This window comes from Pieris napi, chromosome 8 (assembly GCF_905475465.1).
Source record: "Pieris napi chromosome 8, ilPieNapi1.2, whole genome shotgun sequence".
NCBI classification, from domain to species: Eukaryota; Metazoa; Arthropoda; class Insecta; order Lepidoptera; family Pieridae; genus Pieris; species Pieris napi.
Window position 1 is genome coordinate 10,845,375 of NC_062241.1, and position 25,761 is coordinate 10,871,135.

General features: G+C 31.2%; 1 protein-coding gene across 8 annotated transcripts in view; it reads left to right on the forward strand.

Moving 5' to 3' along the window:
- The window catches only part of LOC125051499 (uncharacterized protein CG43867), a 315,007-nt gene that overhangs the window by 22,978 nt on the left and 266,268 nt on the right, over positions 1-25,761 (forward strand). For all 8 annotated transcript variants that reach the window (XM_047651827.1, XM_047651831.1, XM_047651830.1 and 5 more), the window contains exon 2: positions 17,291-17,356. The gene's annotated coding sequence lies outside the window, so the exon portion shown is untranslated. The remainder of the gene's footprint in view (positions 1-17,290; positions 17,357-25,761) is intronic.

The window sequence follows — 25,761 nt, forward strand, 5'->3', positions numbered from 1 at the left end:
GGGCAGATCGTCAACCCGTTGGTGTGACCAAGTCATTCCGATTCTTACAGGTCTCCCCATATTAGCCGCGCTAAGGGAAGCTACTCGTATAGACCACACAAGAAGAGATATCTCTACCACTTGCAGGGCCCCTTACAGTGACACGATCACTAATGAAGAATACGACTAAGAAGAAGAGTCTTTGTCATAACAATTAAACCTTTGTCCCTGTAAGGCCAAGTTCACACGGCATTGTCCTGCACGTTTTTTTGCAGTATACGTCTTAACGAATAAATAGTGGCACATGTATTGTACATAGACACATTCACATGGCGTTTGTACTACAAAATATCGTACACCGTTTATACGTTCAAACGAATACTCAACGGACTTGTCAAGCAAATCGAATGAACTTTAACGTAAATTCGGTTCAAAATGGCACATAATATAACTCTGACTCGTTCTCGCTCACTGTGACAACTGTGTGAAGACTGCGGCTATACGTATTTTACACGAATGAAAATCTACCATGTGAACACCCGGGTGAAAGTACGTTAAAAAAATGTATGCGTGTACTAGTGTACACACGTAAGAAGTGAAACTTCTTTATGACCTAATTTTATGAAAAATTATCTACTATATGCAACTTAACGAAATTGGTTAAATAAAGTTTAACAAAAGGCTTTTATTATCATAGACATGAATACAAATACAATTATTTCATTTTACCCTATTACTACTAAGATTATTACAGAATTTCATTAATTGTAATAGAATTTTTATTTATTACTATCATTGTTATCGTTATTATATATTTTTGTTATTAATGGCTTCGAATCTCTTCGGATCAACCGTGGTAGGGACAAGAAAAAGATGGCGCGTAACCGAAAAATGTGACGCGTAACGAAAAAATGTTACACTAAATTTTTTTCCAACCCCGATAAAAAAGTTTCACTTCAAAAACGAATACAAAGAAAACGTGCAGGACAATGCCGTGTGAACCCAGCCTTACTCTTACATTGCGTGACCAAACATTAGTTAATATACCTTTATATACTTTTGCACAAGGCCCCGAAAACATAATAATCAAGTAAAAATTTAAAAAGTATTTCATAAAGCAAGCTATGCCTTAATAAATCTTAAAAAATCTTTGTACAAAATAAACCTATTATTTTGTAAGCTTATAAAGCATTGCAACGAAGACGGCTTAAGCCACACCTAATTTCCTAGTATCTTGGCTAATAAGTCTTCGGTGTTTGCGTAAATTACAAAACCTTATTATGTATTGTTCCCCGGTGTATCGTAAGCTAGAAATGCTCTGTTTATTCACCTTACGGGCTGCGACTTATGATTAATTAAATGCTATATATATATTAGTACTGACTTAAGGCAAACTAGGGGCAAGATTAGCGCGAATTGACTCTCGTATTTTAAAATCCAAAACGTTTTTCATTTAACGCTGACTTTGTAAATTTTTATTGTAATTTACGCCGAATAAAACATTTATTATATTTAATTGGCTACCCAATAAGGGTAATAGAGCATAATTGTTTGAAAACTGCCAATTTTGGCTTTCAATACTGGCAAAGATTTTTAGTTCGCCATTACTGCTTCAAGTTCCTGGAAATAAAAGAGATAGCGGAGAAAGATTGGAAAATTTTAGCGAAGATGAGAGACAAATGGAAGAGGCTTTTTTAATAGTACTGGAATACTTGAATATAGGCTATTTTTTATTATTTATTTATTTTATTGCTGGTTCAAAAATCTATTCTATCCTATCTTACAGTTATATCTCGATTAGTCTGCTAATTAATCTATGAAGCCTAGTAACCATCCACTGGGTTATTGAGCGGACAAATTTTTGCGCAAGTGTCAGGCACAGAAGGCTTACTTACTTGCCTTTCAAATAATATAAAATATATAAAAATATAAGGAAGGTTTTTATGATGAAATTAACAAACGTACTGCAAGTTTTCAGATTACAGTTTTCTGATAGCTATCCTTTACTGATCTGGCAAAACATCGATACTACGGAGCCGATAGGAAATTGAATTTCCGATGCGATAAAAGATTACAGATACGGTGTACTACTTTATGATTTCAAAGGAATTATTATTTTTACGTGCACTTGAAAATGTGAAAAGTATATTATATATATATATTAATAGCGAAATGTAAATTAAATCTCTGAAAGTTATTTTAATATAGGAATAGAAAAAAAATCCGATAACAAAAACACTTAAGTAAAGATAAATATTTCATATTTTAATTAAATTCATTAAATGAATTGGTTTTATATAGGTCATGACAATTTGTCCTAACACATATTGATATTTGATTTCTTTGAAAGGTATTTCGTATAGGAAACCATATAAAGGATGAATTTTAATCTAACTTTCTCCCAATGAAGGGAATATTATATTTGGTGTCAAGCGTTATTTGGCTACCAATTTTTATTATTATAATCATGCTTAGAATGACAAATTCTGTACTGAATCTTTCATAAACGAATTGTAAGCTTAAATAAGTGCAATAGTGTTTTCACGTTTATTTATTTAAAAAGTTAGATGAGTAAGAAAGACAAAACATTCAATTTGATGGCTCATTGGTCTAATGGTTTACAACCAGGGGTACTCCCCTGACTGCAAATCCATGGATCCCGGGTTCGATCCCCGGCTGAGACAAACATCGATGTGATGAGCATTTGGTGTTGTGCTTAGGTCTTGGGTGTTTAATTTATATTTTATTTTATTTATTAGTTAATATATATATAAACTAAAAGTACAGAAAACATCAAAAACTCACTGAAGGACTAGATCACAGTTTTAAATTCCTTATAAACTAAATATTTAAAAAATACAATTAATACAAATACGAAAACGAAAACATTACAACAATAAATAAAAATAGAAATATATATTGTTTACCATAAAAACACAATTTTTGTCAAGCTGACGGTGATACAGCAATTCCACTAAACTTTGATAACTCAATAAAATAAAAAAATCTGATTTCATACATTTGCACCCGAAACATTCACAAATTCTATAAATTAAATTTTTTCATTCTGAAAATGATTCAGAAAAAAGTCAATACAAGACAATTTCAATTCGTTTTACGGAAAACTCTGTGTCGGCTTTTCGTCAATTTTCATTTTTCTTTGTCGGATTCTCTCCACGTTGCGTCTGTTTGTACATGTTTTGACATCTAATGTAATATGTAGTGAGAAATTGGGTTTGAGATGGATCTCGATATAGTGCTGACGGCTTGCGGACTAATCGAATTTTCAACTTACATTTGGCTCGACAATTATTGAATTATTAGGACACCGGTGACCTATTTTGTTACTTTTAGTATAAGATCCCGCTATACAACGACCTTTACCGAGATGCTTATTTGATAAAACTTATTTTATATATAATTTAATATGTCAATAAATATAATCCATATGGGTTGCTTAGCAAATTTCAGTCCAGAGTATGTTTAATTAATATTAAAAAAAAAATTTTTTTTTATAATTTGCATGTAGTAAATTTTTTGAACTTTTTTCAATCAATATTTTTAATCAGGGTAGAATTATATATGTATCACTATAACCTTCTTTTATACTAAAGATGTATATACTTTAGTGTCACATAAAAAATATACGCATAAATAATTAATTGATTAAAAACGTTAGGTTACGTTTGCATATTCTATGGGCTTCATACTTTCGATTGGTATAGAATTTATCTAATAATCATACCGGTGAAATGTTTAAAAAAATATTTTTTTTAAAATTAATTAAACATACTCTGGACTGAAATTTGCTAGGCAACCCATATGGATTATATTTATTGACATATTAAATTATATATAAAATAAGTTTCATTAAATAAGCATCTCGGTGAAGGTCGTTGTATAGCGGGATCTTAGACCATTTGTGTAATGGATTTGTGGATGACAACGAGTAAGCTCTCTGGTAAATTTGTTTCAAAATATAATGTGTTGTAAAGCTTTATATTGGAAAAAGAATCGTTAAAAGCTTGTTTATTACCATTATAGCATTTAGCGTACCATTATATCAAAGGTCGGTAACACTCCCGCTAAAGCCCGGCGTTGCATCCATGGTATCCATGGGCGGCGATTAGCACTTTATTCATATTGCAAATTTTCCTCTAGTCCCATTAAAAAAATATCAACCGTCATACATGCATCTTTATAATATCAGCTTAACTTTTCCAGTATTTTTAGTCAATATTGTTTATTATGTACGTGCAAGTGTTAAAGCGCAAACTAATTGGCACATCTGATGATTGAAGGCAGATCCAGAGTTGAAAAGCAAGCTACAATAGGTTGTTCAAGATGATAAATGAAACAAAATTTATTTATTTATTATCTGGACAGACGTGTGTATAACGCGTCTTACATGCAAATATTTCGAACTTAAAATAAAAATAGTGTAATGGCAATCTGAACCATTCTTTAATCCACCATGCTACACTATACTACACACGCATAAAATCGATTCAGCCGTTTAGAAGGAGTTTAATTACAAACACAGAAGATTTATATACATGTTAAAATACAAAAGACTTTAAGAAGACAAAAGAGATCAAATCTTTTGAAGATAAAAACTAATTGTATTGAAATATTAAATTATTTATGCTTATGTTTTTTTTAATATCTCACCGTTGTTATATCATAACAATATCTCATGTTTCTTCACCGTTTAAATCAAAAAAGGCCATATCTGTCCAACCAATCTCAAGTTTTAGAAAGACACACAGCAATTTTTATTATGTATGGCAATATAAAGAAAAATATGATATACATACACTGAGAATAACGTCATGTAGGACTTTTCTTTCCCTTCTACATGACATCATTCTATTCCCTGTTCCCTGTCACGCCATTCTGACGACACATACCGATAATACGTCATCGATACGAGAGCCTATTGATAAGCTTAAATGGCGTGACGGATGTGGAACCTTCGGGTTGAATGATGGCTTTAGACATATTTGAGATGTCAAGTCGTAGATTGCGTGAAATACCTTATAGAAATATTTAGTGGATTCGCTGTTGAAGTCGCTAGAAGGGTGATGAATTATTTAAACCTTTTTCTACACTAATATTATAAAGAGGAAAACTTTGTTTGTTTGATTGTAATGAATAGGCTCATAAACTACTGGACCGATTTTAAAAATTCTTTCACCATTCGAAAGCTACATTATCCATGAGTAATATAGGCTATATTTAATTTTGAACAAAAATAGTGTTCCGTAAGATATTAGGGTTTTTCGGACACAAGGTGTAAAAAATCAACCAAAAAAGTTACTTATTTTGCTTACCCTGCCTAAACTATTAAAGATAGAACCATAAAATAAGTAATTGTAGATCTTATAAATATCTACACAAAAATCCGCAACACACTATACCTATCTATGTCGAGTGAGGCACAATAACCATAAATGATAAACATGGCAAAACGACGTTTGCCGGATCAGCTAGTATTATATAAAAAACTTATCACCAAAGTTGAACGATGGTGGTGGTGGAACCCACCATTTTCAACCTTAATTGAATTTTACTGTACATAAAATCATTAGTAATCCGCTTCGTTCATTTTGTAGTTGTTTGAACCTTTGTTTATGTATAATCATTCTTTGGGTATATCTATGATAAAGGCCGGCAACGCACCCACTAAAAATGGGTGCTTATGGGCTGCGAAGACTGCCCTTTTTGGTCGTCCCGCAAGCTCGTTTGCCCCCCTATTATATAAAAAAAATATATCTTTAGTGAAATTGTTCTTTGGTGTATATAATTTAGGTTAGTCAGAGCATGAAATAAATAAATAAAATATATATTCTATGCTGAAATAGAAAATTTTCTTATTATGCAACAATCGTTTAAGTAAAAAATGTAGTGTTATGTAGAAATAAGAAAGACTAGCCCACGACAAAGGTTATAGACCACTTTATTTTTACCTAAATAGCCTTTTTATTATGTGTAATAAAGTATTTTCTTTCTGTATTTTAATTATTATTTTTTAATTATTTATTATTAATGATTAAATATACTAAGTAATACGTCACTACTAATATCCCCAGAGCAGGCAGTTTGCCAGCGCTTACAAGATCGTCTCCGAGACTCTTCGTCTCAGAAGTTAGGAGCATTAATTAATTCATTATTAACAGTGAGCGTGTAAACTCTAGCCGTGTGAGGATCTACATTTATTTAGGTGGAGTTAATGGAAACTGTCAGTCAGTCTTTGATTATGCAAATGTCTTGCCAACTTGCAAGTGTTATTAGGGAAGTAATATTATAAATCAGTGTTAGAACACCTATTTCAACATGCCTCCTGCTGATAGAGGACAAGTCTTTGTTTATAATTTAATTTATTATTATTTATTTCTTAAGATGTCATGTGAAACATGGTGTAAAGGTCACTTCAACACCCAAACATCGCGTAAATAATAAAACTTGGCAATTATTGAGAGCAGAGTTTATAGCTCTTTCGTTCTACGCCCTTGATTTGAGAACTGGCAGAAAATGTATATTTAGAAGCATTTAATGTATATTCCTTGTTGACGTTCATACGTGTACATTTTGTTACCTATATAAATAAATGATTTGGACTTTTGACTGCTCGAAATTCTATTTCCAACACATAATACAAGTTTACAATAATTCTTAACCTACATAGTAATTACAATAATAATAATTAGAAATAGAGAAATAGGATTATGATTATTATTTTATAATAATTATATGTTTTGATTTAATACATATATGACGCGTATAGTTTATTTCTATACAGTTGTATTAAATGTGTTCTTTGTTTATTTTCCTAGATATTACGCCTACTGTCATTTACGAGACAGGTTCGGTCTCCATGGATTATATCTTGGTAACCCGGTTAAAGTGGTTTGCCGGCATTATTGCGTAAATAAATTTGAGGTATAACGACTAATTCTTTGAAAGAGACTGAGTTTTACCCGTCTAGGGTCTAAACTCTACGTACGTAGGTACAATCCTAGAAAGATTCTTAAATGACTTAAATTTGCAATTATAATTTTCACTTTCTCCATTTTTTTTTATAGAACAAACGGGCAGGAGTCTCATCCGATGATTAAGTGATACCCTCGCCCATGTACACTCACAATGACAGAGTGCTCGCGAGTGTGTTGCCGGTTTTTTAAAAATTGGTACGCTCTTTTCTTGAAGGACCCTGAGTCGAATTGGTTCGGTAAAACTTCAGTGGGCAGCTGGTTCCACATAGTGGTGGTGCGCGAAACACTGCTTTAATAAACGCTCAGTTGTGGAACGACGGACGTCGAGGTGATACGAGTGGAATTTCGTATTCTGCCTCGACGATGATAAAACTCATTTTTTATTTAATTATACGCTACGCCCACGGTACATGATATATAGTTCGATATCTGTGGATATTTTGATGACATTAATGGAAAAGCCCGGTAGAAAGTCGATTATGTCGTAGTTTGACACCGGTGTAAAGCTTTGATTTGTAGATCTCTTTGATAGAGAATTAAAGAATTAGTTTGACCTGACTAGTGTTACTTACTTACATATAGCTTCTCTTGAAGACTCATTGTGAAATAATCGTTAGCAATTAAAGCGTCTAACCTTGGAAATTTGATTCTTCAATCAAGGCAATCTGACACATTTGAATAAAATTGATATTAATGCGAATAAGTAATTCTTTACTTACACTATTATAATTTTTTCTACTGTTATTATTATTACACTCTTTTTATTTATTTTTTGCGTCTGAGGCGCAAACTAACTGTTGTCGTCTCTGGCAGAATTACCAGCGCTGTGGAACACGTCAGGTCCACATCATAATGCTGAGCCAGGGCCAGTAACAACCAAAACACACACACATTATACTCTTAAAATATACCTTATTTTTTTTTCTTTCCTTTTTTGATTATTATTTTGTGTTACTGTGTATGTGTTTCGTTAGTAATAGATGTTATGTCTATGTCTAATCAGCACCGTTTTCATACTCTGTAGCGGTTTTAAAAATACACTATTTTCAAATTCGGTGATTTATAGCAATGCTCAAAGAGAGATACACACACGGACACAGAGTTTAATTCGTGAATAATTAGTTTATATTTTTATTAACTTTGTATGTATTAAAGTGTTTACCATATCCTTTATTTCTACTCTCTAATATTAACGATTTCAATATGTAGCGATTTAATCAATTTAAATTAAACGTGAGGCTAAAATAGTGTTTTGTGTAGCTCAAATGTTTATTCAAAATATTTGGTTCGCAATGCTTATTGTTATTTTAGACGATCCAATTTTAATATTGCGATTTACTGAATATTATACAAATCAGAATTTGTTTAAAATTAAATGTATTCAAACATAAAATGAATAATAAATATCGACGAAGGATTCGTCTTATATCTTTTTTAATGTAAGTGCTAACAGTATTTTATTGTTTAATTGAATGATTAAATGAAACTATTCCTCTATTAAGTTTGACAGAATTGATAGTGCTCAAAAAGAGATTGAAACACGAAATACATTGAGTAAGATTATATAGATTATTACTATTTAGGCTTATATTTTACCCTTAATGCTTTTTCATTACTAAGGTTGACAGGATCGCTTGTTAGCGATAAGCCCGTTGCATCCCTATTAAATAATGTTACCTGTTTTTATCTATAATGTAACGAAGTTTTACTAAAGAGATATAAATACCTTAAAAATTCAATTATCAAACATAACTACTCAATCACAGTAATCTTTCATCTGCCACCATTTCGCACAGGATAAAAACTTACTAAAGGAGTCAAAGTCGGGCCCGCAGTAAAAAACCCTAATTCTTGCACCCTTTCATTTATACCCGGGCAATCTGGAAGGCTGTACTTTATTTATAGGGGTCCTGTTTGATGGGCGGGAGTCAAAATGTGTAATGATAAGGCTTTGAAGGCACCTAAACATGCGACTTTTGCGCGTTCTAGAAATCGTTCGTATGTTTTTTGATCGTTGATATAGACATAGACTATATGATATGTTACTTTAGTCATAGTATGTAGTCATCTCTTTGTATATTTTCTATCAGCGATGGAAGGCTACCTAAGACTATAGTTCTATTATAGGCACCAGCCTCTTACATAAGTGGTACCTGTAGCATGTAAATCTGGAATATTGTGAAAAGGCAAAACTTTATTATTATTATATACCTACATGAAGTTTCTAGGAACCGATTGATTGATTTAACAACACTTAAAATAGGGGTTAGATAACCCACAACTTTGTTTCTTTAAAATATGCTAGTAGTGTTTGAACTATTTTTAAATTCATATTTATCATTATATATGTAACGTTTCGAATTATTTACAGCAGGCGAGGTTGGTTCTGTTAATATATACGATATAAAAGTTCATAAAAAGTAAAAGAGGTTTTGTTTATTCGAAAAAAACCAGTGGCGCTACAACCTTTACAAACAAATATTTTATGATCATTTGTCAATCTAACTGGCATAGGTGATCAACCTCCTATGTCCCACGCCTTAGACTTTTTGGGTCTAAAGCAGGCCGGTTTCCTCAATTTTTCCTACACCATACGAGCAAACTTTAAATGTGCTCATAGAAAGAAAGTTTATCTGGTCTAATTAATTCCATATTAATCTACGTTTAAATCATTTGATTATATATAATTAGAGTTCTTTTCATTTATAAGTCGCAAGCCGCAGTCGTCAGTCGCAAGTTTACACAACAAGCGGTCCCATGCCGTGTAGAACAGAGTTTACGAGTGTTAGTGCTCGTTTGACCGGCTCAATGATATGTTATCGTGCAATTTTTGATGCCACTACCTAATTCACGGGACACCATATTCATGATGTCTTTGTTACTTCTTATAATCTACATACGTTTATTTGCTGTTACCACACCAATGTACTCGCTAAAAGTTCATTATCAGGTTTTTTAGTACCGCAAAAGGGTAGTAGGCTCGCTAGTTGACGGCCTTTTAAAAATTGGTACACTCCTTCTTGAACGCTCAGTTGTGAAACGACGGACGTCGAGGTGATACGGATGGTATTTCGTATTCTGCCTTGACGTCCAACGATGAAACTCAGCTGCAGGTAAATGCGGTAGAAATTATCGATACAATTAAACACATATATCTCCGTATACAGAGCGATTTAATGACTAGTTATAGATTCTCTAAGTGTCTCTTCATGGGCATCACGAATCTGAGGCAGACTTTTAGGTTGTAGTGGAACTGCTTTAAATTTACTTATTAAGCCTGTGAGTGTAGTTTTATAGTTTTAAGTTAATACTACTAAAAAAATATTTTGGTAATACGAATGATGGTACTCTTGGCTGAAGACGTTGAGTTATGATGAAACAGAAGATTTAATAACTGTTACTCTGTAACACACCCACTCCCCCACACATTTACACACACCCACGCACGCACACACACACCTAGAGAGAGAGACACACACACGCGCGCGCGCACACACACACACTCCAAATTTATTTTTACGACTCCGATAAAGATTATTATTATTATTATTTCTTAAGCGTGGTATGTTTTCTCAGAAGTACATGGCGTTACCTATAAACCCTACATTGCTGTACAGCACGCTGGGCCTTTGCATTTTGATATATAAACAGGGCTTACAACGTTAAATATAAACGCCGAGTCCCCTTTTTAATGTTCCAGCAATATATTTAGAAGGGAGTTAAATTTTAAGTGGCTCTTAGAATATTTACTTGCGATTTTTTAGGCTAATATATTAAGTGGAATCTCACGAAATCTCTACTAAATTAACCCTTTTTACTTAAGTAAATTTTATTATTTTGCTTTTGCCTGCGTTTTGCGTGATACAGACTATAGCTATTTTCAATGATGTTCAGACTTATTAATTAAATGTTTGGTAAATTATTTATAATATAAAACACTTTAGGAATAAGAAATTGAAGTATTTTTATTTCACATTAAATATTTTAATTGATATTAATACTATGTATAACACTCTTGATACTATATACTCTTTAAAACGGTGGCTTTTTTTCTATGTACGAATTTAACACTAGCTCGAACACTAAAGGAAAGTTGACATAACTGTCAAAAAAATCTATCCAGAAACAAATCCAGATATCAAAGGCTTAGAGTTTGAAGAGGGAAATCTTACATTTAGAGATTGAAACGCCACTGTTTCATTTTATTCACTCTTTATAATAAGTTTTATTAATTTAATATTGTATAATAAGCTGTAAAAAACTCAACTGAAGCGTACGAGTGTGGTACACTGGACTGAACTGGTTTTCAGGCTATAAAAGCGTGGCGCGCGGTGTGGTCGGACTCACTTCTTCGCCGCCTCGCACTAGATAATATAGACGTCACTTACAGTATTGTTGTTGAATTTGTGGTTATGTGTTCTTTATTAATTAATAGTAGTTGTGTGGTAAATTTCGTGTAATCTAATTTGTTTTTTTTTAGTAATTTTATTTGTTAATTTCTTACTGTATAATATATTTAAAAGACAACGTTTTACATTGGTCCACTTTTCCAATCCAAGAGTAACTAATATACATAACTAATGTTACTAACTACACACTGTACTGTGCACCCATTTATCATCAAGATAATTAACACAAAAACGGGATAAAATAGCGAAATAACCGTAACATCAATCAACGGATATGACGTCACTGGCCGGAAGCTCTCCAGGGGTCCGAAGTCTCTCAAATGATTTTCGGGGTCACTAATGCCCTCCGTGTACATTATAGAAACCTTCCGAAAAGTTAATGGACCTCTTGTTAAGGATAAAGTGTATAGATGGTGTGAAGTTTCATCTTCGGACCCTTATCACCTCGGCGCGTACGTTTCACAACTGAGCGTTTTTCAAGGCAGTTTTTGCCGCGTACCACCACTATGTGGAACTGCCGGCCCATCGATGTTATTCCGAACCAATTCGACTTAGGAAAAAGCGTACCAATTTTTATAAGACCGGCAACGCATTTGTTAGCCCTCTGGCATCCATGGAAGGCGGTATGACTTAACATCAGGTGAGCCCCAAGGCCGTTTGCCTCCTGTGACATTAAAAAAAAATCACGCTAATAAACACAATTTATCAGAAAGAGCGGGTACAACTTAATTGTCTTGATTGACGACTCATTGGTCTAGTGGTTAGTACCCCTGACCGTGAAACCCGGGTTCGATCCCCGGCTGAGACGAACATCGATGTGATTAGCATTTGGTGTTGTGCTTTCTTGGGTGTTAAAATATGTATTTATATGCCTATCTATCTATAATATGTATGTATATCCGTTGCCTAGTACCCATAACACAAGCTTCACCAGCTTAGCATGGGACTAGGTCAATTGGTGTGAATTGTCTTTAAAAAAAAAAAACTATTGAGGACTATAAAGCTTACTAGACTAAAACGGGCAAAGCTGTTTCTATGGTGTTGATTATTTGAATATCTTTACAGTACCAAATCATATTGGTTGAAGAGTTCCCCGGCGACGTAGTTTTGAGTCGAGGTAAATTATTAATGAAAACGCAATTGGTATTTGCTCACCCACTACGACAGTACAGCGTTTGCTTATGCCTTAAAATTATTAATTAAAAACATTATACAACGTAATAAAATAGCTGTAAATTTAACTATGTTTACAGAATAACGCAATTATTTTTGTATAGTAACTTTGTTGCATTACATATTTGGTACGTATATACCTTCAGACAACACAAGGCAACGGGCTTATCGCTAACAAGAGATATATTCCAGGCAACCATAGTAAGGAAAAAGAAATAATAAGGGTCAAGTACAAATGCATACCTAAATTGAAACAATAAAATTACAGATAACATTGTACACTTATAAAATTACAGAAACAAAATATAAAAAGCTAATCTTAAGAGTCATGAATCATAATGCTTGGTTCTAAAATACATATTTTTTTTAATTACAAAAATCACGATTAAACAGATGAAAAGGATATAGTTAAGAGGCGCCCGTGATTGTTGCATCGATTTAGTTATAGATTAGAAATTCATCAAAGTCAAATCAAGCATCAAATTAAATTTAAAGCATAGACCAAAGAACCTGGTTTCACCTCCCAACTAAGAAAATTTAGATAAATTAATAATGGCCTGCTGTAGGATTCATGGGGCTTTCAAAGGTTCTACAAGACAAAGCCTTAATTACCATGGACGTTCCAATCAATTAAAATGTTTTAATTAAACATAGTTTTACAAAGATAAACGATGAAAGGCCGAAGCCGTCAATTTACATACAAATAATTGTAGCAGATTGGCTTGAGTGAGCCGTTTCTGTACAAATCCCCTTCATTTGTATAATTCTCTCGGTAATTGATTCAGTTCATAGCGCTCTGTTCTTAGAATATTGTAAATTTCTAAATTCTCTATTCTATCTCTATATATCTATTCTAATTTAAAGTTTACTGTAAGACAAGATTTAGGAGTTGATTTCTTTTAATATTGTGTGCTTCTTATAAACATAAACACATTAAATATTAGTTTGTTTCTTGATCATTCGTCTTTATAATTCAGTATAAAGATCAGCCTTCAACACACGTCTTCGATTTTTGTCTCTATGACATGGCAGTTTCCTTACGATGTTTTCGTCACCGTATGACTAAATTTTTCTTAACCTACAAAGTAATAATAAAAATTATATATTAACTAGCAGACTCGGCCAAGCGTTGCTGTGGCTAAGATTTTGTTATATTACAGAATAGTAAAATATTCAAGGGAAACGGCAGGAGAACACCAGTCTACCATGCTTTTTGGTGGTTATGCCATTAAATTATAGCTTATGTGAAACGTTGGTACTTTCAACACAGCGCCATCGGTTAGAATTGTGACTCTCAAATAATAAACATATAATTTGCAATAAAATAATAATGCGGGTATAGATTAAGATGTAATCTTTTAAGATGGATCAAACTACACACGGTGTGCAAATTTGATTGATGTCGGTTCGGTAGTTTAGGAGTCCATAGCGGACAAACGTGACACGTAATTTATATATATTATACGTATTAAGATTAGTAAAAACAGACTTTATGTCCTGGCAACGAGGCCTTTAAGCCAATTAAGACTATAAATATTATACCATTGACATCTTATACATATCATAAGTAAATTGATTGTGTATTCTGCCAGCTACATTCACCTTTATATCATCACAACAGAAAAAAAATACTTTATAGACAATCCATTATGGCTGCCTTAGGTCGGTCAAATGTAATATTATGTATATGAGGTAAAACTTGGCAGGTACACTTCAATTTACAACAACTTCCAACATTTATGTTAATATTCTTGCACGTAGGCACCAAGTGTCATTAGTTGAAATTACGTCATAGCACTCCCTGGGAACTAGTTGTAACTTCACGATGGGGCTACACTCAAGTATGCGTCAAACTGTACGGCGTGACGCATTAAGATACACTATTTGCCCTGGCTTTACTCGAGTCTGTGGTGAGGTGTTTACGTACAGCAAGAATGCTTTTCAGCTGATAATTACAACTAAACCAAGCGTTTTTTTTCATTTGCTTTTTTCTTAATAAGCATGTTGCTGATCAGTCTTCTGTGCCTGACACATCGATTATTGTGATCCCCTTAGGATGTTTTCCTTCCTTCCTTACCTTGTGCGATACAAGCGAGCGAAAAAATGTTTATTGGTCCACTGTTTCGGTGCCGGGGTTCGAATCTATTACAATATCGCACACTCAAGCCACTAGGCCATTTCAACAGGTAATAAGACCTTTTCTATAAAACTTGAATACTGAATACTTAAAGCTGAAAACGTATATAAGAGGATAATATTTATACACTAGTAGTTTTGCACTACTGCTACGACTACTACTACTTCTTGACAGGTAATTATAACTTTCTTCTTATCTATTATTTAATCTGATTATTACAAATAATAATTGAATTACGAACGTCTATTCGAAAACGATTCTATAATATCGTAATTTATAGACAAAATCGAAATTTAAAAAAACAAACATTAAACATTAAACAAAAACAACATATCTTTAAAAAAAATTGCTAGCTACTTTACTTATAATTTATTTATTCCAAGTATGTATAAGTCATTATATTAAATATAATAATAACTGGTTATATGTTATTGTAGGGTACAGACATTGTATTAATCCCCTTCAGCTCTCGTAAACACTTCTCATCTTGAAACTCTAAGTGCCGCAATGTGTCGACAACTTTAGTACTTTACGCAGACATAGGTCTATACTTGAAACCCTAAAGTTCTAGTTCTTGTTCAACATATATACAAGTAGTTAACATGGTTTTAGACTATTATACACTTTATATTTTAAGTCACGTAACCCCCTAGAGTCTATTTCTTAGATTTTTTAAAGGATTTTTGTCAACACGACTCAATTATGGATTCACCGAAAGTCAAAGCCACATGTAGTCTTAAAACTTTTAAGAAACGTAATCAAAAGTAAAAATATACATATATATATATATATATTAGAACTATAATAATCTGTAAGTCTTAGTCGTATTAAATTACGAAAATAAACGTTAAGTACCATAATAAAAATAGGGTTTGATCGTAGAGGGGTTAAAATTAAGGGATGTATGTATTTTTGTATGCTATATCATAAAAAATCAGAATAAAAAAATATTGTCTAAAAAAATTCCGAATCGCAGACCTAACCGATATGCACACAAAATTTCACAAAATCGGTAGAGCCATTTCGGAGGAGTTTAATTACAAACACCGTGACACGAGAATTTTATATATTAGATTAAATTCACTTTTTATTAGAGTACATCTATAGAGTTAGGTCTCACGCTCTCATATATATCTAGTGCAGCTTGCTAATACATACACTACATAGTACATATACTATACATATAAATTTAAATACACCTTTCACAGTCCACTAGCTAGCAAGCATATACTGCACAAAACACTGTCTTTAAAGTAAACTTTTAGTCGGAATGATTATAACCCCTACAAATTGCAACATTCAGAGGGCTTTCTTTTATCCCTTATTAGGGAATGCATGGTTTTCACGCTCACAACCAAGCTATGCACCTCTCAAATGGCGAACATAAATTCGCGTGTTTATTATGCATCCCTGACAGCCTTGTCAAAAGGGTATTTTTACGATTATTTACAGATTATGTTCAGATTTACGTCAAAATCGAAAAAGGGTCTGAAAGGGAAAAGGAAATTGACAATATTGACTTTGCACTTTGTTTTTAAATAAGATTTTACTAATATGGAGATGATTTCTTAAATAATCTATAGTAATCGTGTGTCTGAATCACTAATTAGTAATTTATTCAACAATGATTTTGAATAAAAGACCCTTATTATATGTAGTTGATTACGTGGTTGCCTGGCCCGGACGGTTAATTAAAAAACTAATAGAAAATTTAATAAATTCTTTTAAAATAAAATTGAACCAACGCTAAAATGCACTAAAGAGTATGTCTATATCTAAATAACAATCATTGTACCAAGAGAATTTAATGTATTAAGCGATATCTATACTAATATTTTAAAGAGGAAAGATTTGTTTGTAAGTATGTTTGTAACGAATTGGCTCAAAAAGTACTGGACCGATTTCAAAAATTCGTTCACCATTTGAATGTGACATTATCACTGATTAATATCCGCTATTTTAATTGCAAGAAAAAATTAAGGATCCCTACTAAAACTACAATAATGTTACATGCGCTGCGAAAACTATTGATGATAGAACAAAAAAAATGTTCCACAATATCAAAGATCATATCAATATCCAAAAAAAACGCTTATTTTAGTTTCTCATATACAAATTTTATAATTATTATTATGACAATGTAGCTTATGAATATAGTAAACGGTTAGATTAGGTTTTAATGGGTACATATAAATAAATGTAAAACATAATATCTTTGAGAATTTGTATTTACTACTTACCCTCCTAACGATGACCATTTGCACTGTTTGTCAGTAATGTTGTCATCTTCTCGCAAATGTCACTCATTTCGCTTGAATAGATTTAATCAGGACCTCGGAATGTATTTTTACTAGTATGCGCCGCTCAGCTCGTTAAACTTGATGAAAGTGACTACCATATTTGTTTATAAGCAAATGTTCTGTATAAAGATTAAAGATGTCCTCATCTGTTTTATTCAAATCACACAAGTACACAGTATCGATTTTTGTTTAACTTATGTAAAACTGTGTGCGTGTTATAAAAACTTAATTTATTTAATAGGCATCAGAATTTGGTGGCTACGAAGTTCAAATCTCATAAAACCTTTTTGATTTCAGGTTTAAACCCAATAGCTTGACGAAAGCTCGCCTACAACACTGACTTTTTGATGCACCCATCGCGATGTAAGTATGTACTTATATTTTAATGAATTTCAAACTGGGTTTTTAATAAAACCTTTATTTACTATATATATATATGCTACTGAATCCAAAATCAAAGTTTTTTTCATTGAACAGGGAGCAAACGGGCAGGAGGCTCACCTGATGATACCACCCCACCGCCCATGGATACTGCAATCGAATTGACGCTCTTTTCTTGAAGGACCCTAAGTCGAATTGGTTCGGAAATACTTCAGTGGGCAGGTTCCACGTAGTGGTGGTGCGTGGCAAAATCTGCCTTAAAAAACGCTCAGGCTTCAGCATTTCTCAACCTTGAGATAGTGTGTTCGAATCACGGCTGTGCACCAATAGAATTATATTTTTTTAGCTACGTATAAGAAACTAGTGGACCCGACAGACGTTGTCCTGCATGATATTTCAAGCAATTAGTAAAGCAAAGTACCGACTGCAGCGCCATCTGGCGGGCTGATTTGTGAATCTAAACCATTCCCAGATCCCCTTGAACACACACAAAACATTTCATCAAAATCGGTCCAGTCGTTAGAGAGAAGTTCAGTGACATACACACTCACAGAAGAATTATATATATAAAGATAAGCCACGTACGAATACGCGAAGTTTAATAAAAAAATAATTCGATTAAATATGTAAGTCGTTCAGTATTGCGAAGCAATCATAATCATGAATTATAACAATTATTTATTAAGAAGGCATTAATACAATTTTATTCAGTAAATTTTACAGTCTTTTTAAAAATTGTTTAATGAAGCCAACAAAAGAAAATTTGAAAGTTGTTCTTAAATAACGCTCATAAACTTTGAATGACTACTTTAACGAAAATTTTAAATCTAAGACAATATTTTCCGCAATTAGTCGGACACAGCTCATAATTGTTTACCGGGGAAACCGTTGGTATTTTCCGTTCTAATGAAAAATGTTGCCAACTTTGTCTTTCCTTCTTTATGACTTAAGTTTGCAACACTTAAATTATTTTAAGTACGACACTTCCAGCGGCTTGCGGTTATCGTCGGCGTGATTAATATAACCCGGCTTAACGAGTTGAATGTAAATTATAATAAACTTAATTGAAATGCTCTGGGTACCTACTTTCTTGAATATTAACCAAAGCATTAAACTCTCCGGCGAAATCGGCAGTACTTTGTTTTTCAGAAGGTTCGATTGCCGGGGAATGATTTGCTACACTATTAGAGATTTTCTGTCTTTTATTTTTATTTTTTTGCCTCGCCTTTGTTATTATTAATTGTATTAACACTTGTGCCATTATTATTAATAATTTATATTTAATATATCAAACTTATGCGTTAGCCTACCGGATTTCGAAACATTGAAGAGGAAAAGCCCAATTGTTGGGAAACCAAATCATTGGTCACCTCAAGGTTTATCGTCCGTTTTGTGAATAATCTGCAAATGATTTTAAAATAAAACACAAGTGTAAAATTTGTATGAAAATGCAGAATTTAAAGGACATTCAACTAGTTATCACGTAGAAGTGTTTCTAAGTTATTCATGCATCGTCTCAACTTCGTCATGTTGGAAACTTTCAGAGAATTTCTGACCAAGAAGTTGAAGCACAGATTATGTTACATATGGTATGTTAGCTGCTGTCAGAAATATTTCAGGCATGGCAACTTGTCACTTCTACTGTCAAAAGTTTAATTATGCATATTCATTTGTTTTCGTAGTTTGCTATGGAAATATTGTAAGATGGATGTTAAGAATCAATAGTCATTTGCTATATTTGTTAAAAGGTAAATTTAGTTTCTTTTATTGGATTGTTGACGCTTTGTACCTCGAAGCCAAGTCAGAATAACACAGAAATTTGGTGTGTGCAACAATGTAATTTTCATTTATTAGCTTTAATTTATTTATCAAATTCTAATTTGTTATTTAATATCTTAGTATTCAATTCAATTGAATTTTCTAATTAATATTTGAAATAATCACGTAAATTTTAAACTATAATTTGTAATATATGAATTATATTAAAAAAAAATAGGATGTCATATATTTTTTAAATTGTGTCAGGTATTCTTAATCTAACATTTAACCAATCACCATAGACCTAAAAGGATTAATATCCTTAATTTCATAGGTTTTTTTCGACTGTCACAAATAAATCTATTTTCAATATAAAATTTTAAGCAAAACTGCAGTTCTCATTTAAATATTAATACTTCGTTCATCTCTCTTACACAAACTTCCATTATACCCACTTTGTATTCTTAACTATTATTCTCGATACCAGGAAATTAAATTTTGTTCAACTTCCTACTTTGTTTATGAAAAGTATCGCAAAGCTTTGTTTGAATAATGGATGCATTTTAGTATAGCGTTTTCGAGGGCCCAATATTTTAATTGTTATTTTAAAACCAAAATTCTTAACAAAAAGCCTTTAAGGCATAAAGATACATACAGAACAAGCATCAAAGACAACAAGTGTTAGTCTTTTATAACGTTATGGTCAGGTTATATTTATGTTTATTGCAATTTGTTTAAAAAAATATTTCATATGACGTAAACCAGTTTTGTTCTACTGCAGTTGTGCCGGAAGTATAAGATGGAGTGAGAGTTCATTCGTGCGCTATAATATATGTACACATACCCCCAATCTCAATAGAGTGTAACCGTATCGATTCTCAGAACAGTGTGAAAAGCATCGTGAAGAAGCCAACATTAGACCAGAAAAGTCGATAGTCTACTTTTTTTTAAAATTAATTTATTGAGAAATATTTTCAGCTTATAACTAACTTACTAAATATAAAGTTCTTTTTACGCCATCAGACAAATCTTTTCATATAATTAAGTACCTACTTACTAATTAACTGGATTGGTAACAATAAAATGATTTTAATCCATATATCAAAGAAAGCTATAAACTAAGTAAAATTTAACTTATAAAATCTTATGATACACTATTTATTCTTCTTACGATACTGAAGAATTCAGATGTCACTTGCCTATTAGATAAAACAAATCACAAAACAGATAATGATATCTTAAGCTCATTTAAGTTTAACTTTTTTTTTAAATTAATTAATTGAGAAATATTTTCAGCTTATAACTAACTGTACTTACTAAGTATATTTTTTTTTACGCCATCAAACAAATCTTTACATATAATTAAGTACTTATTATTTAACTGGATTGGTAACAATAAAATGATTTTAATCCAACTATATATGTATATCAAAGAAAGCGATAAACTAAGAAAAATTTAACTTATAAAATCTTATGATACACTATTTATTCTTCTTACGATACTGAAGAATTCAGATGTCACTTGCCTATTAGATAAAACAAATCACAAAACAGATAATGATATCTTAAGCTCATTTAAGTTTAACTTTTTTTTTAAATTAATTAATTGAGAAATATTTTCAGCTTATAACTAACTGTACTTACTAAGTATATTTTTTTTTACGCCATCAAACAAATCTTTACATATAATTAAGTACTTATTATTTAACTGGATTGGTAACAATAAAATGATTTTAATCCAACTATATATGTATATCAAAGAAAGCGATAAACTAAGAAAAATTTAACTTATAAAATCTTATGATACACTATTTATTCTTCTTACGATACTGAAGAATTCAGATGTCACTTGCCTATTAGATAAAACAAATCACAAAACAGATAATGATATCTTAAGCTCATTTAAGTTTAACTTTTTTTTTAAATTAATTAATTGAGAAATATTTTCAGCTTATAACTAACTGTACTTACTAAGTATATTTTTTTTTACGCCATCAAACAAATCTTTACATATAATTAAGTACTTATTATTTAACTGGATTGGTAACAATAAAATGATTTTAATCCAACTATATATGTATATCAAAGAAAGCGATAAACTAAGAAAAATTTAACTTATAAAATCTTATGATACACTATTTATTCTTCTTACGATACTGAAGAATTCAGATGTCACTTGCCTATTAGATAAAACAAATCACAAAACAGATAATGATATCTTAAGCTCATTTAAGTTTAACTTTTTTTTTAAATTAATTAATTGAGAAATATTTTCAGCTTATAACTAACTGTACTTACTAAGTATATTTTTTTTACGCCATCAAACAAATCTTTACATATAATTAAGTACTTATTATTTAACTGGATTGGTAACAATAAAATGATTTTAATCCAACTATATATGTATATCAAAGAAAGCGATAAACTAAGAAAAATTTAACTTATAAAATCTTATGATACACTATTTATTCTTCTTACGATACTGAAGAATTCAGATGTCACTTGCCTATTAGATAAAACAAATCACAAAACAGATAATGATATCTTAAGCTCATTTAAGTTTAACTTTTTTTTTAAATTAATTAATTGAGAAATATTTTCAGCTTATAACTAACTGTACTTACTAAGTATATTTTTTTTTACGCCATCAAACAAATCTTTACATATAATTAAGTACTTATTATTTAACTGGATTGGTAACAATAAAATGATTTTAATCCAACTATATATGTATATCAAAGAAAGCGATAAACTAAGAAAAATTTAACTTATAAAATCTTATGATACACTATTTATTCTTCTTACGATACTGAAGAATTCAGATGTCACTTGCCTATTAGATAAAACAAATCACAAAACAGATAATGATATCTTAAGCTCATTTAAGTTTAACTTTTTTTTTAAATTAATTAATTGAGAAATATTTTCAGCTTATAACTAACTGTACTTACTAAGTATATTTTTTTTTACGCCATCAAACAAATCTTTACATATAATTAAGTACTTATTATTTAACTGGATTGGTAACAATAAAATGATTTTAATCCAACTATATATGTATATCAAAGAAAGCGATAAACTAAGAAAAATTTAACTTATAAAATCTTATGATACACTATTTATTCTTCTTACGATACTGAAGAATTCAGATGTCACTTGCCTATTAGATAAAACAAATCACAAAACAGATAATGATATCTTAAGCTCATTTAAGTTTAACTTTTTTTTTAAATTAATTAATTGAGAAATATTTTCAGCTTATAACTAACTGTACTTACTAAGTATATTTTTTTTTACGCCATCAAACAAATCTTTACATATAATTAAGTACTTATTATTTAACTGGATTGGTAACAATAAAATGATTTTAATCCAACTATATATGTATATCAAAGAAAGCGATAAACTAAGAAAAATTTAACTTATAAAATCTTATGATACACTATTTATTCTTCTTACGATACTGAAGAATTCAGATGTCACTTGCCTATTAGATAAAACAAATCACAAAACAGATAATGATATCTTAAGCTCATTTAAGTTTAACTTTTTTTTTAAATTAATTAATTGAGAAATATTTTCAGCTTATAACTAACTGTACTTACTAAGTATATTTTTTTTTACGCCATCAAACAAATCTTTACATATAATTAAGTACTTATTATTTAACTGGATTGGTAACAATAAAATGATTTTAATCCAACTATATATGTATATCAAAGAAAGCGATAAACTAAGAAAAATTTAACTTATAAAATCTTATGATACACTATTTATTCTTCTTACGATACTGAAGAATTCAGATGTCACTTGCCTATTAGATAAAACAAATCACAAAACAGATAATGATATCTTAAGCTCATTTAAGTTTAACTTTTTTTTTAAATTAATTAATTGAGAAATATTTTCAGCTTATAACTAACTGTACTTACTAAGTATATTTTTTTTTACGCCATCAAACAAATCTTTACATATAATTAAGTACTTATTATTTAACTGGATTGGTAACAATAAAATGATTTTAATCCAACTATATATGTATATCAAAGAAAGCGATAAACTAAGAAAAATTTAACTTATAAAATCTTATGATACACTATTTATTCTTCTTACGATACTGAAGAATTCAGATGTCACTTGCCTATTAGATAAAACAAATCACAAAACAGATAATGATATCTTAAGCTCATTTAAGTTTAACTTTTTTTTTAAATTAATTAATTGAGAAATATTTTCAGCTTATAACTAACTGTACTTACTAAGTATATTTTTTTTTACGCCATCAAACAAATCTTTACATATAATTAAGTACTTATTATTTAACTGGATTGGTAACAATAAAATGATTTTAATCCAACTATATATGTATATCAAAGAAAGCGATAAACTAAGAAAAATTTAACTTATAAAATCTTATGATACACTATTTATTCTTCTTACGATACTGAAGAATTCAGATGTCACTTGCCTATTAGATAAAACAAATCACAAAACAGATAATGATATCTTAAGCTCATTTAAGTTTAACTTTTTTTTTAAATTAATTAATTGAGAAATATTTTCAGCTTATAACTAACTGTACTTACTAAGTATATTTTTTTTTACGCCATCAAACAAATCTTTACATATAATTAAGTACTTATTATTTAACTGGATTGGTAACAATAAAATGATTTTAATCCAACTATATATGTATATCAAAGAAAGCGATAAACTAAGAAAAATTTAACTTATAAAATCTTATGATACACTATTTATTCTTCTTACGATACTGAAGAATTCAGATGTCACTTGCCTATTAGATAAAACAAATCACAAAACAGATAATGATATCTTAAGCTCATTTAAGTTTAACTTTTTTTTTAAATTAATTAATTGAGAAATATTTTCAGCTTATAACTAACTGTACTTACTAAGTATATTTTTTTTTACGCCATCAAACAAATCTTTACATATAATTAAGTACTTACTAATTAACTGGATTGGTAACAATAAAATGATTTTAATCCAACTATATAAATCAAAGAAAGCGATAAACTAAGAAAAATTTAACTTATAAAATCTTATGATACACTATTTATTCTTCTTACGATACTGAGGAATTCAGATGTCACTTGCCTATTAGATAAAACAAATCACAAAACAGATAAAGATATCTTAAGCTCATTTAAAAGGTTGTAGCGCCACTGGTGTGTCTTTAACAGAGGCTAGGCTAGGCTTTAATAGACCCTAGGACCTAGGGTCTATTAAAGGGGCCTAGGTCATCATCCCCATGACCGTCTTATTAGGCTAGCATTGCTCACTTAGCTCAATAGAGAAACGCATGGGGAGCAGTGGCTTTAGCGCGCGACTCTCTTCCCTGAGATCGTAGGTTCGATCCCCAGCCGGGCACCAATGAACTTTCTGTCTATTTCATTTAACATTCGCTCGAACGGTGAAGAAAACATCGTGACGAAACCGACTTGCCTTAGACCCAAAAAGTCAACGTGTTACAGGCACAGGAGGCTGATTACCGACTTGTTAATAGAAGAAATTGACAAATGATCATGAAACAGATACAGAAATCTGAGGCCCAGACCTAAAAAGGATGTAGCGCCATTGTTTTTTTTAGAGTCTTGTCGTATTATGGGCACTAGGCTCACAAAAAGATAGTCAATAGTACACTTTATATAGACGAGTGAAGGGTATTTTTTTAGGACATCTCTCCGTTGTTAATACAGGCGCCCATAGACACACACCACTAGAAGCTTCCCAAGTGTGTTGCGGGCCTTTCAAGAATCGGTACGCTCTTTTTTGCAGAAAAGAACGAGTTTGTTCCGACATAATTCACCGGGCAGCTGGTTCCAGTGGAGGTTTGCGCGATAAGTATAGGTATATAAATACTAGCTGACCGGGCAATCGTCGTTTTGCCATGTATATCATTTATAATAAAAAATAGGGGTTAAGAGGGGTGAAAGTTAGGGGGTTGTATGTATTTTTAATGCTGTATCATAAAAACAGAAAAAATATCTAAAATTAAAAAAAAATATATTTAGGGGTGGACTACCCTTACCATTTAGGGGATGAAAAATAGATGTCCGATTCTCAGACATACCCAATATGCACACAAAATTTGATGAGCATCGGTCGAGCCGTTTCGGAGGAGTTTAACCACAAACACCGCGACACGAGAATTTTATATATTAGACTAGTGGAGCCCACAGACGTTGTCCTGCACGATATTTCAAGCTATTGTTCAAGTATGAAAGTACCGACTGCAGCGCCACCTGCCGGGCTGATTTGTGAATCTAAACCATTCCCAGATCCCCTTGAACACACACAAAAAATTTCATCAAAATCGGTCCAGTCGTTTAGGAGGAGTTCAGTCACATACACACGCACACAAGAAATATATATATTAAGATATGATATAAATGTTTTATGTTCTGAAAAGCTAAGCTAAGTGTTTAAAAAAGAAACAAATTTTTAAATTCTTTACAAATATTCAGATACTAAAACTTTATGTAAATGCAGATTAGTTACAAACATCTTTTTATTACTTCATTATTTATGCTTCAGTCGAAATTTTTGAGAAAGTTTTAGTAGTACCATTTACATAAATCACGAAACTTTGCTAAGTTCATTGTACA